We start from the raw sequence: 20,620 nt of genomic DNA, 5'->3' as shown, positions 1-20,620 counted from the left end.
AAATTTCATGCTCTAGTAAAAATATAACAGTAGGGATCTATTATCGACCACCTGACCAGGACAGTAATAGTGATGATGAAATGCTAAGGGAAATTAGAGAGGCTATCAAAATTAAGAACCCAATAATAGTGGGGGATTTCAATTATCCCCATATTGACTGGGAACATTTCACTTCAGGACGAAATGCAGAGATAAAATTTCTCGATACTTTAAATGACTGCTTCATGGAGCAGCTGGTACGGGAACCCACAAGGGGAGAGGCGACTCTAGATTTAATCCTGAGTGGAGCGCAGGAGCTGGTCCAAGAGGTAACTATAGCAGGACCGCTTGGAAATAGTGACCATAATACAATAGCATTCAACATCCCTGTGGTGGGAAGAACATCTCAACTGCCCAACACTGTGGCCTTTAATTTCAAAAGGGGGAACTATACAAAAATGAGGGGGTCAGTTAGACAAAAGTTAAAAGGTACAGTGACTAAAGTGAAATCCCTGCAAGTTGCGTGGGCCCTTTTTAAAGACACCATAATAGAGGCCCAACTTCAATGTATACCCCAAATTAAGAAAAACAGTAAAAGAACTAAAAAAGAGCCACCGTGGCTTAACAACCATGTAAAAGAAGCAGTGAGAGATAAAAAGACTTCCTTTAAAAAGTGGAAGTCAATTCCCAGTGAGGCAAATAGAAAGGAGCACAAACACTGCCAACTTAAGTGCAAGAGTGTAATAAGAAAAGCCAAAGAGGAGTTTGAAGAACGGCTAGCCATAAACTCCAAAGGTAATAACAAAATGTTTTTTAAGTACATCAGAAGCAGGAAGCCTGCTAAACAACCAGTGGGGCCCCTTGACGATGAAAATACAAAAGGAGCGCTTAAAGATGATAAAGTCATTGCGGAGAAACTAAATGGATTCTTTGCTTCAGTCTTCACGGCTGAGGATGTTAGGGAGATTCCCAGACCTGAGCTGGCTTTTGTAGGTGACAAATCTGAGGAACTGTCACAGATTGAAGTGTCACTAGAGGAGGTTTTGGAATTAATTGATAAACTCAACATTAACAAGTCACCGGGACCAGATGGCATTCACCCAAGAGTTCTGAAAGAACTCAAATGTGAAGTTGCGGAACTATTAACCAAGGTTTGTAACCTGTCCTTTAAATCGGCTTCGGTACCCAATGACTGGAAGTTAGCTAATGTAACGACAATATTTAAAAAGGGCTCTAGGGGTGATCCTGGCAATTACAGACCGGTAAGTCTAACGTCGGTACCGGGCAAATTAGTTGAAACAATAGTAAAGAATAAAATTGTCAGACACATAGAAAAACATAAACTCTTGAGCAATAGTCAACATGGTTTCTGTAAAGGGAAATCGTGTCTTACTAATCTATTAGAGTTCTTTGAAGGGGTCAACAAACATGTGGACAAGGGGGATCCGGTGGACATAGTGTACTTAGATTTCCAGAAAGCCTTTGACAAGGTCCCTCACCAAAGGCTCTTACGTAAATTAAGCTGTCATGGGATAAAAGGAAAGGTCCTTTCATGGATTGAGAACTGGTTAAAGGACAGGGAACAAAGGGTAGGAATTAATGGTAAATTCTCAGAATGGAGAGGGGTAACTAGTGGTGTTCCCCAAGGCTCAGTCCTAGGACCAATCCTATTCAATTTATTCATAAATGATCTGGAGAAAGGGGTAAACAGTGAGGTGGCAAAGTTTGCAGATGACACTAAACTACTCAAGATAGTTAAGACCAAAGCAGATTGTGAAGAACTTCAAAAAGATCTCACAAAACTAAGTGATTGGGCAACAAAATGGCAAATGAAATTTAATGTGGATAAATGTAAAGTAATGCACATTGGAAAAAATAACCCGAACTATACATACAACATGATGGGGGCTAATTTAGCTACAACGAGTCAGGAAAAAGATCTTGGAGTTATCGTGGATAGTTCTCTGAAGATGTCCACGCAGTGTGCAGAGGCGGTCAAAAAAGCAAACAGGATGTTAGGAATCATTAAAAAGGGGATAGAGAATAAGACTGAGAATATATTATTGCCCTTATATAAATCCATGGTACGCCCACATCTCTAATACTGTGTACAGATGTGGTCTCCTCACCTCAAAAAAGATATTATAGCACTAGAAAAGGTTCAGAAAAGAGCAACTAAAATGATTAGGGGTTTAGAGAGGGTCCCATATGAGGAAAGATTAAAGAGGCTAGGACTCTTCAGTTTGGAAAAGAGGAGACTAAGGGGGGACATGATAGAGGTATATAAAATCATGAGTGATGTTGAGAAAGTGGATAAGGAAAAGTTATTTACTTATTCCCATAATACAAGAACTAGGGGTCACCAAATGAAATTAATAGGCAGCAGGTTTAAAACAAATAAAAGGAAGTTCTTCTTCACGCAGCGCACAGTCAACTTGTGGAACTCCTTACCTGAGGAGGTTGTGAAGGCTAGGACTATAACAATGTTTAAAAGGGGACTGGATAAATTCATGGTGGCTAAGTCCATAAATGGCTATTAGCCAGAATGGGTAAGAATGGTGTCCCTAGCCTCTGTTCATCAGAGGATGGAGATGGATGGCAGGAGAGAGATCACTTGATCATTGCCTGTTAGGTTCACTCCCTCAGGGGCACCTGGCATTGGCCACTGTCGGTAGACAGATACTGGGCTAGATGGACCTTTGGTCTGACCCGGTACGGCCTTTCTTATGTTCTTATGTTCTTAGGAAGCAATGAAGTTGTTCCTCCTGCCTCTGTTTTGTATATTCGCCTGCTCTTATGGTTGGGAAAACAGATTTTTACAGTTAGGGGAAATAATCGCACATTCCTTTAACCTCACTAACTGCTGGGTGTGCGGCGGCCCAGGGGAGCTGGATGAATGGCCCTGGGTAGCCCAACCAGTGCAGCCCAAATACTTGCTGAGTAATCTCAGCATCGTGCATAATGGCACGGAGCAATGGTCCACGGATAGTAGCCCCTGGCGACTTTATTCAGCTGGCATGGGAATCTTTTGCCTTAATCGAACACGGCGCGGGGGCCGGTACCTGGGAGAAAGTAAATGTCTTTGGACCCTATCCCGGGGATATGATTGCTACCATCATCCTGGCTGTCACACCTATGATTGCTCTAAATACCGGGGGCGATGGAACCATACCCATGTAAAATTAACCAATAACAGCTGGGTACGATGTTCCTATCAACACCATACCGGTGATGGTTGTAAGGCGGTGGGATTAGATGGGTTCTTTGATTCCCTCTTTCTAGCCTGTCAGCGCGATAATACCACTAGCAAAAAGCATGTAATACGGTGGTATCAATGGGCATGGCAGCACTCTAATGGAACTCGGGTAACTCATTTCAGACACTTTTGGTCTAATACCGACAGGCCCAAATCGGGTTGCAAGTGTGCGTGGAAGGCAGGAGCTGGAGCATGGAAATGTGAATACTGTGCTTCTGATGGGGTACCGTCCTCCGTAATGGGTGGGCCATTCGGAGGACCCCTAGGAACGGGCAACCACATATACTATGAACGACCCTTGGACCCCGACACTTGGGATGGCCCTTTTGCCAAGGGGACTTGGGCCCTAAAGGGCCATTATTGGATCTGTGGCTCTTATGCCTATCGCAGATTGCCGCCAAATTGGTCGGGGATATGTTATGTGGGATATATTCGGCCCTTATTCTTCCTCCTGCCCCAGCACCAGGGAAACACATTAGGCATTAGAGTGTATGATGATCTCGTTAGAGAAAAGCGGTTTGTGGACTCCACTCTAACTGCCGGGAGTTCCCAGGCCTGGGGAGCTCAGGAGTGGCCCCCAGAGCGAATTATCAAACACTACGGGCCTGCCACCTGGAATCCCACCGAACTCGTAACGGGGGCCAGAGAACCAATTTACAATCTGAACCGCATTATTAGGCTGCAAGCTATCTTGGAAATATTAACCAACCAGACGGCTGCAGCATTAGATCTGCTGGCAGATCAGTCAACCCAGATGCAAAATGCTATCCTCCAACATCATATAGCCCTTGATTATTTACTGGCGGAGGAGGGCGGCCTTTGTGCTAAACTTAATGAATCTAACTGCTGCCTGCAAATAGACAACAATGGGCAAACAGTGAAACAGTTAACTAAAGAAATGAGAAAACTCGCCCACGTCCCAGTTCAAACCTGGGGTGGGTGGGATACGGACTGGTTCACATCTTGGTTACCACAAATGGGATGGCTTCGTAAGGGCTTTCTGCTTTTTATGCTTATTATAATTGCCCTTGTAACCTTCGCTTGCTTCGCCCCCTGCTTGATTGCCATAGTTTGACGGCTGGCTACTCATGTTACGTATCAACAAATAATGACCTTGTACCGGCCTGAGGATCGGCCAAAGGAAACAGAGGAGTGGGGGAGTTTAAGCTCTTAAAATGCTTTAAGGGGGGAAAGCTGTTAGAAAAATAAGCCAACTATAAGCCTGTGAGCAAGACTAGGCCCTTAGCATAAGTAAAATCAAGGCCTTAAAGTGCAAGTAGAGAGAAAAAGCCTGTGTCAGCTATTATCAGTTTATGCTTGGTTTGTACTAGTTCATGCTTATCAGTGAGGCCCACGCTTGGCGTCACATATGTGCAGCTGTCTTCACATGCTTATGGCCAAAAGCAGTTAGCCTAATGGGTCACCTTCTCATGCGTGAAGCCAAAAGTAGTTAGTATGTTAGTATAATAGGTCAAAGGAGATATCTTATGTCTTCCTTACAATGATAAATGTATCCACACAGCTGCACCCTTATCTTGATGGATGTATCCGTGACAGTTATGCATATCTTGTTCCTTTTTGATTGATATATGTATTCTATGTACTCCAATATTCCCTATAGATACATTTACAGGGTCCATAAGGTTAGCCAAGTAACGTAATTAAGACGTCAACAAAGTTGTTTGTTTCGGGGTATAAAGGTAAGCCCCTCTGGCCATGTAAGGTGTGACTCTCTCGGGCATTAGCCGAGACGAGGACACCCGCTCAGCTGATCGATCAATAAAGCTAATGGTAATTGTCTTCCTGGTCTTCCGTGCCTCCTTGGTGTAATTAGGTAAGCTCCGGGGAGAACGGGCCCTTTTGGCTAACACAATGAGATACAAAAAAAGAACACAGACAAATCTTGTCAGTAACGGCTAATGTCCCAACTGGGAAGCATGTGAGCTTGCTGCAGAGCTGCTGCTCAGGGACGGGAACCTCCTGCCACCCCAGCCTCCAAAATCACTCAGGCTGCACTTTCTGCACGACTAGGTGCTGGCTGAGGGGGGCGTGGGAATTGGTGGCCTCTGCTACAGGTGATGGGAATCTCGGGTATTTAAAGCCATGGCCTAGAGGAGGGAAGTGCCTAACCCCAGAGTCTGCAGCTGCCTAGGGCCAGGGCTGAGGATTTAGAGTCCCTAGTGCAGCCATTGCAAGGTTCAAGCACGCTCAGCCCTGGCATTGCCATCCCTCCTGCGGCTAGTAGCTGCAGCTGGCTAAGGCTGGCCTCTGGGAACTGGCCCCATGGCCGTAGCCAGAGAAGCTGCAGCTGGCTCTGTGACTACTGGGGCCATTAAGCTAGAGCAGCTAAAGACACTGGAGTTCACCTCAAGGAACAGAGGTCACCAGTAGGACAGGAATGTCAGGGGGAGCAGGGAAAGAGGGAGCAGGTCAGGCTGGCAGAGGGAGCTTCCAGCTGGGTGGGAGCATGTCCAAAGTAGAAAGGAAACAAGTCTGGGGAGAGGTGGTGGTGACCAGGTAGCAGACTAGCATGTAGATGGGAGCAGAGGGAGAGAGGCTGGTGGCTTCAGATTCCCAAGGGCTAAGTCCTGACTTTGGGGAGATGGTGTTTGCAGGTGGCTGGCTCACATGGCAGGATGGGGGCTGAGGGGGGGGATCTGTCAGAACTGACCAGGTATCTGCTGGCTTTAGAACTTTGAGCTGAGACTAGGACCACATGCCGTGACTGGTGACATGGGGGGTACTGGAGACATGGCTAGAGAAGGTCTGAATGAGGAAGGAGATAAATCTGTGGGGAGTTTCCTTGATCACTATGAAAGTTCTGCTCACTGTGGACACTGGTAAACCCACATGGGTGTACAGCTCAATGAGAAAACCCGGGGGCTGAGGGAGCTGTGTAGGGCAATGCATATAGTCATGTAGGGGTGTGTGATCAAAATGAAAAATGTCTCTGAGGTTCAGTACCGGGTATGCTATGGCACCAATGGCACAGCCCCACCAGGCCCACACTCGGAGCCCACAGTGACTACATAGGGGCCTACAAATATGTTTGGTGCTGGGGCCCACAAAAGGTTAATCCGGCCCTGATTGCCTGAGCACTACTTCAGCCCCACATTTTTGGGTGGACCTCCCACAGTGGGAGCTGCCGAGCCCTCCCCCGCAACACACACCCACCCACCCCCTGGTGTTGGGAGGGGAACAGGAGAAAGGATAAAAGAAGCAAGAGACAAAGAGAAAGGAGGGAGGGAAGGAGGGAGGGAAAGATGAAACAAAAAGGACAAACCCCAATGTCCCCAGTGATTCTAAGGGACAAAATCCCAGGTGCGCAATAAAATTCAGCCTCCTTAAGCTCGTGTTTTCCATGCCTAGAATTCAACTGTCGCCAGCTGGATCAGACTGAACAGGTTTCAAACCTCCAGGAGGCTCTTACCTTCTAAACAGGGATGGCTGTTTTCTAGTAAAATCACTAAGGGCTGGTCCACACTAGCACTTTAAATCGAATTTAGCAGCGTTAAATCGAATTAAGCGTGCACCCATCCACACCAGGAAGCCATTTAATTCGACATAGAGGGCTCTTTAGTTCGAATTCGGTACTCCACCTCGACAAGGGGAGTAGCGCTAAATTCGACATGGCTATGTCGAATTAGGCTAGGTGTGGATGCGAATCGATCTTAGTAGCTCCGGGAGCTATCCCAGAGTGCAACACTCTGCTGACGCTCTGGACGCCAGTCCGAGCTTGGATGCTCTGACCAGCCACACAGTCAATGCCCCTGGAAAATTTGAATTCCTTTTCCTGTCTGGACAGTTTGAATCCCATGTCCTGGTTGCTCATCGGGGCGAGCTCAGCAGCACCGGCAACGATGCAGAGTTCTCCACCAGAGGAGTCCAGGCAATCTCACACTACAAAGAGGTCCCCAGCATGGACTGACCGGGAAGTCTCGGATCTGATTGCTGTGTGGGGCGATGAGTCTGTGCTTTCGGAGCTGCGCTCCAGCAAACGGAATGCAAAGACCTTCGAGAAGGTCTCCAAAGCCATGAGAGACAGAGGATACAGCCAGGATACAACGCAGTGCCACGTGAAAGTCAAGGAGCTGAGAGAAGGCTACCAGAAACTCAGAGCGGCAAACGGACGCTCCGGAGCCCAGCCCCAGACATGCCGCTTCTACGAGGCACTGCATGCCATTCTCGGTGGGTCTGCCACCACTGCCCCACCAGTGACCGTGGACTGAGAGGATGGGATACTGTCGACGGACTGTTCCTCGGAGATGTTCGCGTACGGGAAAGTTTAAGAGGACGAGGCAGTTGACAGCGCTTACAACACAGATTTCCCCGACACCCAGGATCTCTTCGTCACCGTCAATGAGATCCCCTACCAACACTCCCCACCCGTTACCACGGACCCTGAATCAGGAGAAGGATCAATCGGTAACTGCTTCAAACATGTTAACATTTATTTTTTAAATAAACTGGGAAAACAACTAGGCGAACACAAGGTCTATGTACACGTGGATGGAACTGTCATCTTCCTCTGACATCTCCAGGAAGCTCTCCAGGAGGTAATCGCCAAGCCTCTGCATGAGGTTCCTGGGCAGGGCTTGCTTATTGGGTGCCCCGAGGAAGCACACTTTTCCACGCAACGCTCTCAGCTGGAACTCGGGGACCAGCGCCTTCACGAGCATGGCAGCATAGGCCCCAGGGTTGTGTTGGCTTTCCTCCAGCATGCGCGCTCTCTCTCTCCGTGACACTCTCCTCAGTGTGATGTCGCGCGCAGACTCCTGCATGTAATTAGAGTAATTTGTGTACCATTAGTAATGGTTATGCTTAACTGTTCCTTTGCATAACAAGAAGCGTCACTGTACAGCCACGTGTAGGAGGCTGCAGAGTGGGAGAATACAGGGATCTCTAACAGGGAACGGCCGCGAGGGGCTGCAACAGGGGCACCGATTCTGCTTTCATGTTTGCCTGCAGCAGGAGGACAGTGCTGTAGATGCAACTTAAAGCTGCAAAAAAAAATTGGCTTACCATGCCTGGCCGCTCCATGGATTCTTCTTTCCTGCCCTGCTTCTCTGGTCTGCAGTGCAATACCACAGGCAATGAAAGCGAACCCAGAGAAATCGAACTTTCCCCGAGTGAGTGCTCATGAGAGAGGTGCTGTGCTTGCTCTTGTTCACACACACTGAGTAGACTTTGTTTCTTTTTTGACCAAAAATATCTCTCTATGGAATTCACTCACTTTTTCCCGTCACACAGGTGCAACTGTATCCCTACCTGATCCAGGCGCCTTGTCGATGTTCTGCAGCACCGCAGGAAGGAGGACGGAGCTCCCCTTCACTGCATCTGCGACCGCCGCCCCCCGCCACAAAGTCCAATCCCACCATCACCCAAAATGACAAGAGGAAGGGGCACCAGGGGCCGTGAAAAATGTTAATGCACCACAGCAGAGTGCTAAACTTACAAAACGCTCTCAGTACCTTACTTTTGAGAAGTCCTTCCCTTAATGTGCTGTTCATTATAAAAAGTTTTTATTTTTTGGTAATTTCTTTTCCCGTCAGGTTTCTTTGCAGAATACTTTCCGTGAAGGGGGGAGAATGGTTTGGGAATTGCATAGGACTTTCACCGTTAATAGTGGTACAGATATGGGGGCAAGATCAACAGCTGGTCACTCACAGAGTGCAGCCTCTAGTCACCCTGGTCAGTCTGTGGGGTGATTTTCATGTTCTGCTCATAGGCGGAAAGTGCCCTGCGCCAGGTATACTTGCAGGTGGGTCTCTCCACCGGCCATGCCTGGATCGTGCCCTGTCCCACGCGGGTCTCCCCCAGCCCCGTCAATTCCCTGCCTGGAGCAGGTACCAGCCCCCACCTGCCACCCCTCCCCCGGCATGTCGTCTCACACCCCCCCCGCCGCGCCGCGTCCCTGTCTCACAGTAGAGAGGCTACCCGCAGAAATGCTGTCTGCTGCCCCAGGGTCATTGAGCATGCCATCCACAAGTGGCAAGGCAGGTTGCCCTCACCCTGCCCTTCTATCGTAGCCCTGAGCCTCTACAATGCATCAAACCATCAGTCCCCAGCCCGCAACCCCCTACACCTCCTACCCATTATCACACACCACTCACACCTTCCTATGCCCCCAACCCCCAGCCCAGAGCCTGCACCCAAACTCCGTCGCAAAGCCTGCACCACTCACCCATTCCTGCACACGCACCTGTACCAGTCCTCACCACAGAGACCGCTGTACGAGCAGGAGCCTATCAGTCCTATAGTCTAGAAGCGGTCTCTACATCACTGCACACCCAACCCACCACAGTCACCGTCCCTGTGTCAACCCTTTCACGCGAAGTCAGTAGTCCAGAGAAGGTTGTTGCTGAACAATGCTCTATTAACTTTATTTGTACACGTGTGTTGGAAGGGGGCAAACGGGGTGAACGGGATATGAAACTGTAGAGGAGAGTCAACAGAAACTGGGTAAAGAAACAGGGGCAGGTTCCGCTTCTCTATACACAAAGTTAATAGTCACAGGTTACCCTGCTCACTGAGGAACCTGGCTTTCAAAGCCTCCCTGATGCACACGGCTTCCCGCTGTGCTCTTCTAATTGCACGGGTGTCTGGCTGAGCGTAATCAGCAGCCAGACGATGTGCCTCAAGCTCCCATCCCGCCATAAACGTCTCCCCCTTGCTCTCACACAGATTGTGGAGCACACAGCAAGCTGCAATGACAATGGGGATATTGTTTTCGCTGAGATCCGAGCGAGTCAGTAAGCTCCTCCATCTCCCCTTCAGACGTCCGAAAGCACACTCCACCACCATTCTGCACTTGCTCAGCCGGTAGTTGAAGAGTTCCTTGTCAGTGTCCAAGGCGCCTGTATAGGGCTTCATGAGCCAGGGCATTAGCGGGTAGGCTGGGTCCCTGAGGATCACTGTAGGCATCTGCACATCCCCAACATTTATTTTGTAGTCTGGGAAGAAACTACCTTCCTGCAGGCGTCTAAACAGACCAGAGTTCTTGAACACACGCGCGTCATGAACCTTGCCCGGCCACCCGACGTTGATGTTGGTAAACCGTCCCCTATGGTCCACGAGTGCTTGCAGCACCATGGAAAAGTAGCCCTTGCGGTTTATATACTGGCTGGCCTGGTGGGCCAGTCCCAGGATAGGAATGTGAGTCCCATCTATAGCCCCACTGCAGTTTGGGAATCCCATTGCGGCGAAGCCATCTATGACAACCTGTACGTTTCCCAGGGTCACCACCTTCGAGAGCAGGAGATCAACGATTGCGTTGGCTACTTGCATCACAGCAAGCCCCACGGTAGATTTGCCCACACCAAAGTGGTTCGCTACTGAGTGGTAGCTGTCTGGCGTTGCAAGTTTCCAGAGGGCTATGGCCACTCGCTTCTGCACAGTCAGGGCTGCTCGCATCCGGGTGTCCTTGCGCATCAGAGCAGGGGCCAGCAAGTCACACAGTTCAAGGAAAGTGCCCTTACGCATCCTGAAGTTTTGCAGCCACTGTGATTCATCCCAGACCTGCAGCACTATGCGGTCCCACCAGTCCGTGCTTGTTTCCCGGGCCCAGAATCGACGTCCCATAGCATGAACATGACCCATTGCCACCATGATCTCCACGGCGCGGCGTACCGTGCTTTCTGAGAGGTCTGTGCCACTCTGAGACTTCATGTCCTCACCACGCTGCCGTTGCCTTCTCGACCGAGTTCTCAACATCTCACTGTGGAAGAGGTGTTCGATAAGGTGCGAGGAGTTGACAATGGCCATAAGTGCAGCGATGATCGCAGCGGGCTCCATGGTCGCAGTGGAGTGCTGTGGCGTCCGCGCTGTCACTTATAACAGGAAAAGTGCGCGAACTGATTTCCCGCCGGCGGGAGTGACGGTTGAATGATGACAGTTACCCAAAACCACCCTCGACACAGTTTCCCCCCCCAGCATGCATTGGTGGGAAATCCCAGCATTCCGATGGGCGGCGGGTAGTGCGGGAACTGTGGGATAGCTTCCCACAGTGCACCGCTTCAAAAGTCGACGCTTCGCCCGTTACTGTGGACTCACACAGTCGAATTACTGTATTTATTGTGGATACACAACTTCGACTACATTAGGTCGATTCCAGAAATTCGAATTAAGATGAATCAAAATAGTCTTGTAGTGTAGACGTACCCTAAAAGGGAAGGAGAAAACTCGAAAGAGGTTCCTCCTGGCGCTCACGTCCGTGAACCCAAATACTCTCTCAGTCCTCAAAGAGAGACCTGGAGAAGGAGACTTGCTGAAGCAAAGCCACAGGGGTCTCTGAGGTTTCCCTGGCCCCTCGCCCCTGTCCTGCCTGGCTGATGTCAGCATCTCTCTGTGAGGTCACCACCTCCCCACCACCTTGGACCAATAGGCTGAGGTCCTGCAAAAGGCCTTTGTGATGTCACTGCCACACCCCTCCCTTGCTGTGCCAATGTCCTGCCCCTGGCCAGGCACTTTGCAAGTTTGAGCTACTCCCTGTGGATCACCCCACTCAAGGAGCGTTCGTTCTAGGCAGCAAGCCGGCTAGACAGGGAAACATCAGACGCTGCTTCCAATGCTACACTCAGTTTTTCAGAAATTAGTCGACTTTATGGCCAGAAGAGACCATTAGAGCAGGCCTGCACAACTTGTAAAGTGGCGAGGGCCACATTCCTCCAAAGAAAACAGCCGAGGGCCGAAACCTCCCGGCCTCGCAGAAACACCCCGCCCCAGGGCCGTCCAGCCCTGCAGAAACAAACCCTCCTTCCCCAGCGCCGCCCCACCAAAACAGCTGTGGGCCAAAAAGGAAGGTTGGGGGTGGGGAGGTGATACTTTATTTTAAATCAACCGGGGGCTTCCAGCTGAAGAGGTGGCTGGGAGCCCTCAGGGTCAAATTAAAGGGCCCGGGGCTCCGGCGGCTGGGGGAACCCGGCAGGGTCGGCTCTAGGTTTTTTGCTGCCCCAAGCAAAAAAAAATTTGGCTGCTCCCAGACCCAGCCTTGGGCTCCCCTCTTTCCTCCCCACGAGTGCCCTTCCCCCACCCTGCTGATGCCCCAGCACTGGGCTCCCCCACACCAGTGCCTCCCCCACCCCACCCCACACCTCCTGCCTCCCCAGCCCTGGGTCACTGGTAATGCTCCCAGGGCAGGTCATTCAGCAGGAATTTTGGATGTGCACAAAACACAGACAGGATTGGTTCCCATATGGTTACAGAGCTGCAGTAAAGTGGAACAATTTTCAGCTTGTGCGATTGGAGGAGATCTGGATGCATATTATAAAACTGTCCTCCATAAATGAAGAAAAGTTGAGGTTCCTTTATTATTCTTTTGTTCCACTCTTTCTTTCTATGGGGAATTTGCCTATGCAATATCACCGTCTTCCTGAAACAAACAAAAAGGCAATGGCTGTTGAAAATAGCAATTCCAGTGCTAATAAGCATTTCTTGCTCAATTTTATCCTCCTTTTTCTACAGCAAGTTACAGTGGATCAGTATATTTAATTTGGGAGTGTCATAGGGTCTCACCCCCACTTTGAGCTTTTGGGTTCAAAGATGGGGACCCACATGTATTCTCCCCCCACCCTAACCCTTAGGGTAGGTTTCCTTTTCGCTGCCACCACTCGATTGATTCGGTGAATCGAGACACCCCTCTGTTCCCCCCTCCTCCTTCCAGAGACTTTCCTGGGGAAGCACAGATCAAATCACAGAGGGAGAAAGATTCCTTTCACTTCCCTCTCCCTTCCCTGCTTTCTCTGCTTGGAGACAACCCTTGTCTCCACAGAGTGACGCCTAGCTTCCTTCCCCTGAATCCACAGGTAAGGAACTTAACCAAGTCCTGAACCTAAAAGAGTTTATTAAAAGAATAAAAAAAGAAAAATACACAATCTCTATGAATCCAAGATAGACATTCATAGGGTCTAATCTTATTAATCCCTGGAGAAATTTCTCCCTTTTCCTCAGTACAAACAATACAGGCAAAATTACGAATAATCAATAACAAACACACAGAATTGCAGACACAGGATTCTTATATGAAATTACCCAGTACTTCTAATACTCACTAGCTTGAATAGAAGAAAGTAGTTCAGATAGATGAGCAGACTTGATTAAGCGTCTGGGCTGGTGTAGTTCCAGACGGCTAAGAACACAGAACAAAGAACACAGAGACCCAAGTTCCCGCTCTCTGGGATTTTCAAATTCTCTTCCCTGATTGGTCCTTTGGTCAGGTGTTTCACCAGGTCTGTGTTAACCCTTTACAGGTAGAACTTAACCCTTAACTAACTACTTATGACACGCCCCCCGAAATCACCAACAGTGGGAGCACTGGCGGTGATTTCCTCCTAAACTGTAAAACCAAAAGAGTAATAAACACATGCACTATTACATATACTACTAAGCATATAACATGTAAAGAACACTTTTTAGCCACTAGATTCTGGGAAACTGTCACGAGAGAGTGCATCAGCAACTTTGTTGGAAGCTCCTGAAATGTGTTGAATTTCAAAATCAAAGTCTTGGAGAGCTAAACTCCATCTGATAAGTTTTTTTGTTGTTTCCTTTGTTAGTATGAAGCCACTTTAGTGCAGCATGATCGGTTTGTAGCTGGAACTGCCGTCCCCAAACGTATGGGCGTAGCTTTTCCAAGGCATACACAATGGCGTAACACTCTTTTTCACTGACGGACCAGTGGCTTTCCCTCTCAGACAGCTTCTTGCTGAGAAACACGACAGGATGGGAGTTGTGATCCGGTCCTTCCTGCATTAGAACCGCTCCTACCCCACGGTCAGATGCATCGGTGGTAACTAGGAAGGGTTTGTCAAAGTCCGGGGCCCGTAATACAGGGTCAGACATGAGCATCGCCTTAAGCTGGATAAAGGCTTCCTGACACTCATCAGTCCACTTAACTGCATTTGGCTGGGTTTTTCTGGTCAGATCAGTTAGTGGAGCAGCGATTTGGCTGTAGTGTGGTACAAATCGCCTGTAATATCCGGCCAAACCTAAGAAGGATTGGACCTGTTTCTTTGACCTTGGGACAGGCCACTGTTGGATAGCCTCCACCTTGGCCTGTAGGGGGTTGATGGTTCCTTGACCCACCTGGTGTCCTAGGTAAGTCACTCTGTTTTGGCCTATTTGACACTTTTTGGCCTTAACAGTTAGTCCTGCCTGCCTGATGCGCTCTAAAACCATTTTCAAATGTTCTAGGTGTTCGGGCCATGAATCAGAAAAAATGGCCACATCATCGAGGTAGGCAACTGCACAGTCTCCCAATCCTGCTAGTAGACCATCCACCAGCCTTTGGAAGGTGGCAGGTGCATTCCGCAGTCCGAACGGAAGCACATTAAACTCATACATCCCTGCATGGGTGATGAAGGCAGATTTTTCCTTGGCAGGTTCATCCAGTGGTACTTGCCAGTACCCCTTGGTTAAGTCAATGGTAGAGATGAACTGGGCACGTCCCAACTTTTCCAATAGCTCATCAGTGCGTGGCATTGGATAGTTGTCTGGACGAGTTACAGCATTTAGCTTACGGTAGTCCACACAAAAGCGTATTTCCCCATCTGGTTTGGGAACCAGAACCACTGGAGATGCCCATGCACTGGTAGAAGGGCGGATGATACCCATCTCCAACATGTTGTCAATCTCCTGTTTAATAGCAACTTTGGCATGAGGTGACACCCGGTAGGGTGGGGTCCTAATCGGGCGAGCATTACCTGTGTCAATGGAGTGGCAGGTTTGCTCAGTCCGTCCTGGGTTGGCTGAGAACAAGGGCGCGAAGTGAGTGCACAGCTCCTTGATCTGTTGCCGCTGCAGACGTTGCAGGGTTGTGGAGAGGGTCACCTCTTCCACACCACCATTTCTTTTACCTTCGTAGTAGACACCTTCAGGCCACTCGGTGTCATCTCCTTCCTGAACTGTAAAGTGACAGACCTGTAATTCTCTGGGATAAAAGGGCTTTAGAGAGTTAACATGAAACACTTTAGGCTTTAAAGAGGAATCAGGGAATGTTATGAGGTAGTTAACAGCTCCCAGGCGCTCCTGGACCATGTATGGTCCTTCCCAGGACGCCTCCATCTTATGGGCCTGTTGCGCCTTCAAGACCATGACCTGGTCTCCTACCTTGAAGGACCGCTCCTTGGCATGTCGATCATACCAGACCTTTTGCTCCGCATGAGCATCTCTTAAGTTCTCTCGAGCAAGGGCCCAAGAGTCTCGGAGGGTGTTTTGAAGGTTGCTTACAAAGTCCAGAATGTTAGTCCCTGGAGGAGGTGTAAACCCCTCCCATTGCTGCTTTACCAGCTGTAATGGCCCCTTAACCTCATGGCCATACACCAGCTCGAATGGTGAGAATCCTAAACTGGGATGTGGAACAGCCCTGTAGGCAAACAGCAACTGTTGTAACACTAGATCCCAATTATTGGAGTGTTCATTGACGAATTTGCGGATAATGGCCCCCAATGTTCCATTAAACCTTTCCACTAGGCCATCAGTTTGGTGGTGGTACGGGGTGGCAACCAAATGATGCACCCCATGAGTTTCCCACAGGTCTTTCATGGTCCCTGATAGGAAATTTGTTCCCGAATCTGTTAGAATCTCAAAGGGCCAACCCACCCTGGTAAAAATGTCAGTTAAGGCCTGGCACACAGTTTGAGCCCTGGTGTTGCCTAGAGCTACTGCTTCCGGCCATCTGGTAGCAAAGTCCACAAAAGTCAGTATGTACTGCTTTCCTCTGGGGGTCTTTTTTGGGAAAGGACCCATAATATCCACAGCTACTCGCTGAAATGGGACCTCAATTATGGGGAGTGGCTGGAGAGGGGCCTTGACCTGGTCTTGAGGCTTTCCTACCTTTTGGCACACCTCACAAGACCGGACATACTTGGCAACGTCCTTGCCCATCCCCTCCCACTCGAAGGACCTTCCCAACCTGTCTTTGCTTCGGTTCACCCCAGAATGGCCACTGGGATGATCATGGGCTAAGCTTAAGAGCTTTTCCCGATACTTCGTCGGAACTAGCAACCGTTTTTGAGGATGCCAGCCCTCCTGGTGTCCACCAGAAAGACATTCCTTGTATAAAAGTCCTTGGTCCACAACGAACCGGTTTTCGGTTAGTGGAGCTGAGAGGCGGTGGGTTGCTGCGTGCCGCCGCCCATGCTTTCTTGAGGCTGTCATCAGCTTCCTGCTCAGTCTGGAACTGTTCCCTTGAGGCAGGAGACACCAGTTCCTCTGGAAGCGATGTAGGTGATGAGATTGTTTCTGTTGACTGTGAACCGCTCTCCGCTGGTCCACGAGGTGTTATTTCAGGCTCCGGCTGAGCCTCTAGGGTAGGGTTGTCTGGTTTTTCCAGTTCCGGGCCTGGGACTGGCTGTATTATGGTTGCTGTAGTTGCTGGTATGAGAGCCGGTTCCACCCTCTCTGGTAACACCGGCGAGGTCTCGGTGGATGGCTGAGGAACAGGGATGGGTGCAGCAGCTCGTCTGGCTTGGCTGCGTGTAACCACTCCCTCTGTTTCTGGCGGCTCAATGTGATGGGCCAAGTGGTTGCCCAGTATCATGGGGACAGAATAATTGTCATAGACAGCAAAAGTCCACGTCCCTGACCAGCCCTTGTACTGGACAGGTAAATGCGCTGAAGGTAATGTCACAGGTTTTGACATGAAGGGGCGAACTGTCACTTTGGTTTTTGGGTTGATGAATTTGGGGTCCACAAAGGTTCGGTGGATAGCTGACACATGTGCTGCAGTGTCTCTCCATGCGATAACTTCCTTTCCGTCCACTCTCAAAGTTTCCCTAAAGCATACGGGTATTTGAGAGATATCTAATTCCGGGTTTCCTTGGTGTGCAGGTGCAAGGAGTTGGACCCGGTTCAGGTTCTTTGGGCATTTGGCTTTGATATGCCCCAGTTCATTGCATCCAAAACATCGCCCACTTGATGGGTCACGGGGTTGTGTTGGTTTACTGGAAACTGGTGAGGTAGAAGAAGAGGTAGGGTGTGACTGTGCTTGGGTTGTAGGTGTGGGCTTGATTGGCCCTCGATGGTAAGGTTTAGTCTCGGTGGGTACCTTGTGTGATTCGCTCCCCTTGGCAGTAGCTTTCGTGTTGTCTACCAATGCCATCCATCTGGCTCCAATCTCTCCTGCCTCAGTGAGAGTTTTTGGTTTACCATCTTGGATGTAGCGTCTAATGTTCTCAGGAACACCATCTAGGAACTGCTCCATCAATATCAGGAGGTGTAGGTCGTCTAGCTCCTCAACCTTGGATCCTGATATCCAGGACAAATAGTGTTTTTCCAGGTAAGCAGCGTGCTCTGGAAATGACATCTCTGGTTTCCATTTCTGGGCTCTGAAACGCTGACGGGCGTGATCAGGGGTGATGCCCATTCTGAGTCTGGCCTTGGTTAGGAACAGTGGAAAGTCGTCCATGTGGTCTCTAGGCATTTCAGCTGCCACCAGGGATAATTGTCCGCTGAGCTGTGACCTCAGCTCCATCATGTATTGTTCTTTAGGAAGATGGTATCCAATACAGGCCCTCTCAAAGTTTTCTAAAAAGGCCTCAACATCATCCCCTGCCTTGTAGGCGGGAAATTTTTTCCGAGAAGTTTGATCAGTAGGTGGATGGGGTGGTGGATTATTCTGCTTAGCCTTTTCTACTTCCAGAGCCTGCATCTGGATTTCCAGATCTTTCTCTCTTAATTCCATTTGTCTGATGTGGTCTGCCTCTCTGGCTTTCTGGTCTGTCTCTATGGCTGCCATCGCCATCTTGTGTTCTCTCTCTTTGGCTTCCAGGATTTGTAATTGCAATCGAGCAAGCTCTAGTTGGTCACTTGTTTCTGTCATGTCTGTGCCTTGGGGTGCTGGCCACACCCTGTTTATGATAACTTGAGTAAAGAAAGGGTAATTAATCCTGTGTATAGCAAATTGTGTGTTGCATCTCTCTATTGTTCTGTACTGAGCAACAGGGAAAATCTAAAAAACTCTCTGTCTCTCTGCGAGAAAAGTCTAGTGAAATCCTCGCAGGGATCAGTGGCTTCCTGCCTTCTGCATTTCAAAAGTCACAGGAAAAAAAACTGGCTTCAGGATCTTTCTCTCCTCACCAAACCTGTTTTCCCTGTTGGACGGGATGAGCTCCGAGGAGCACTTCCCCCCACCCAAGGAATCCTGATCACACAAAGGAAGGACACACCTCCTTCCAGCCAGTGCTAAAAATGTTTCTAGCTCTGAACTAGAGTGCCTCTGGTAGAAAAGCCTCTAGGAAAAGAAGAAGAAGAAGAAAAAAAAAACTCTGGCTTGAGAATCGTTATCTCCCCAGCAAACCTGTGAGGGGCACTTCCCCCCACCTAAGGAATGCTGATCAAACAAAGGAAGGACACACCTCCTTCCAGGCACTGTATTGAAAATGCTTCTACTGTGGTAGAAAGCCTCTAGCAATGGGTTCGACACACCGCTGTGCCACCATGTCATAGGGTCTCACCCCCACTTTGAGCTTTTGGGTTCAAAGATGGGGACCCGCATGTATTCTCCCCCCACCCTAACCCTTAGGGTAGGTTTCCTTTTCGCTGCCACCACTCGATTGATTCGGTGAATCGAGACACCCCTCTGTTCCCCCCTCCTCCTTCCAGAGACTTTCCTGGGGAAGCGCAGATCAAATCACAGAGGGAGAAAGATTCCTTTCACTTCCCTCTCCCTTCCCTGCTTTCTCTGCTTGGAGACAACCCTTGTCTCCACAGAGTGATGCCTAGCTTCCTTCCCCTGAATCCACAGGTAAGGAACTTAACCAAGTCCTGAACCTAAAAGAGTTTATTAAAAGAATAAAAAAAGAAAAATACACAATCTCTATGAATCCAAGACAGACATTCATAGGGTCTAATCTTATTAATCCCTGGAGAAATTTCTCCCTTTTCCTCAGTACAAACAATACAGGCAAAATTACGAATAATCAATAACAAACACACAGAATTGCAGACACAGGATTCTTATATGAAATTACCCAGTACTTCTAATACTCACTAGCTTGAATAGAAGAAAGTAGTTCAGAAAGATGAGCAGACTTGATTAAGCGTCTGGGCTGGTGTAGTTCCAGACGGCTAAGAACACAGAACAAAGAACACAGAGACCCAAGTTCCCGCTCTCTGGGATTTTCAAATTCTCTTCCCTGATTGGTCCTTTGGTCAGGTGTTTCACCAGGTCTGTGTTAACCCTTTACAGGTAGAACTTAACCCTTAACTAACTACTTATGACAGGGAGAAATGAAGTAACAGCTGCCCAAACTGAGCTTGAGCACTCCTGAATTTTGAGGTGTTCAAATCTGGAAGGCAGGTGCTGCGGGGGCGGGGGGGGGGGGGGGGCTGTGGGCTCCACGGGGGAGCATGGCAGCAATGTGTCTGGAGCTGCATGGAGCCAGACACGCTGGTCTGAGTGGCACGGTAAGGGGGCTGGGGGTTGGAGAAGGGGTAGGGAGTTCCAGGGGGCAGTCAAGGGACAGGGAGCATAGGTGGTTGGATTATGCAGAAGTTCAGGGGGGCAGTCAGGGGACAGGCAGCAGTAGGATAGGCATGGGAGTCCCAGGGGACAGGTAGGGGGTGGGGTCCTGGGGGAAAGTTGGGGGGTCTCAGGAGGGGGCAGTTGGGGACAAGGAGAAGGGAGGCTTAGATAGGGGCTGTGGTCCCAACTGGCAGTTCGAGCAGGGGTCTTGGGAGGGAGCAATCGGGAGACAAGGAGCAGCAGCATTTAGATAGGGGGGGTGGGGGTCCTGGGGGGCAGTTGGGGCAGAGGTCTGGGGAGGGGGCAAACAGCGGCCGCATGCCTGGATTCAAACGGCTCTGGGCTGCCTGCAGCCGTGGGGAGCCCTGAGCCCTTTAAATCCCAGCCACGGCTGGGAATCTCTGCGGGCAACCCAGAGCCCTCTGACTCCCGGCCGTGGCTGAGATTTAAAGGGCTCTGGGCTCCCCGTGGCTGCGGGCAACCCAGAGCCCTCTGACTCCCGGACATGGCTGAGATTCAAAGGGCTCTGGGCTCCCCGCGGCTGCGGGCAACCCAGAGCCTTTTAATTCCTGGCCGCGGCTGGAATTTAAAGGGCTCTACGCTCTCCGCCGCTGCGGGCAGCCCAGAGCTCTTTGCTTCCTGGCCGCAGCCAGGATTCAAAGGGCTCTGGGCTGCCCGCAGAGCGCCGTGTGCGGGGGATTTAGAATCCCCTCGGGGGCCGCACAGTGAGGCTCCGTGGGCCGTATGTTGTGCAGGCCTGGCTTAGAGAATTGTAGTAATAACAGCAGCAAGGAGTCCTGTGGCACCTTATAGACTAACAGACATATTGGAGCAGGAGCTTTCGTGGGTGAATCCCCACTTCATCAGATGCAACAATAGTCCCATATGGGCTAGTGGTCAGGATTCCTCGTTTTCACCAGGTG

The sequence above is a fragment of the Mauremys mutica genome, unplaced genomic scaffold, assembly GCF_020497125.1.
Source record: "Mauremys mutica isolate MM-2020 ecotype Southern unplaced genomic scaffold, ASM2049712v1 Super-Scaffold_100033, whole genome shotgun sequence".
Taxonomy (NCBI): Eukaryota; Metazoa; Chordata; order Testudines; family Geoemydidae; genus Mauremys; species Mauremys mutica.
This window is presented reverse-complemented; position numbering follows the sequence as displayed.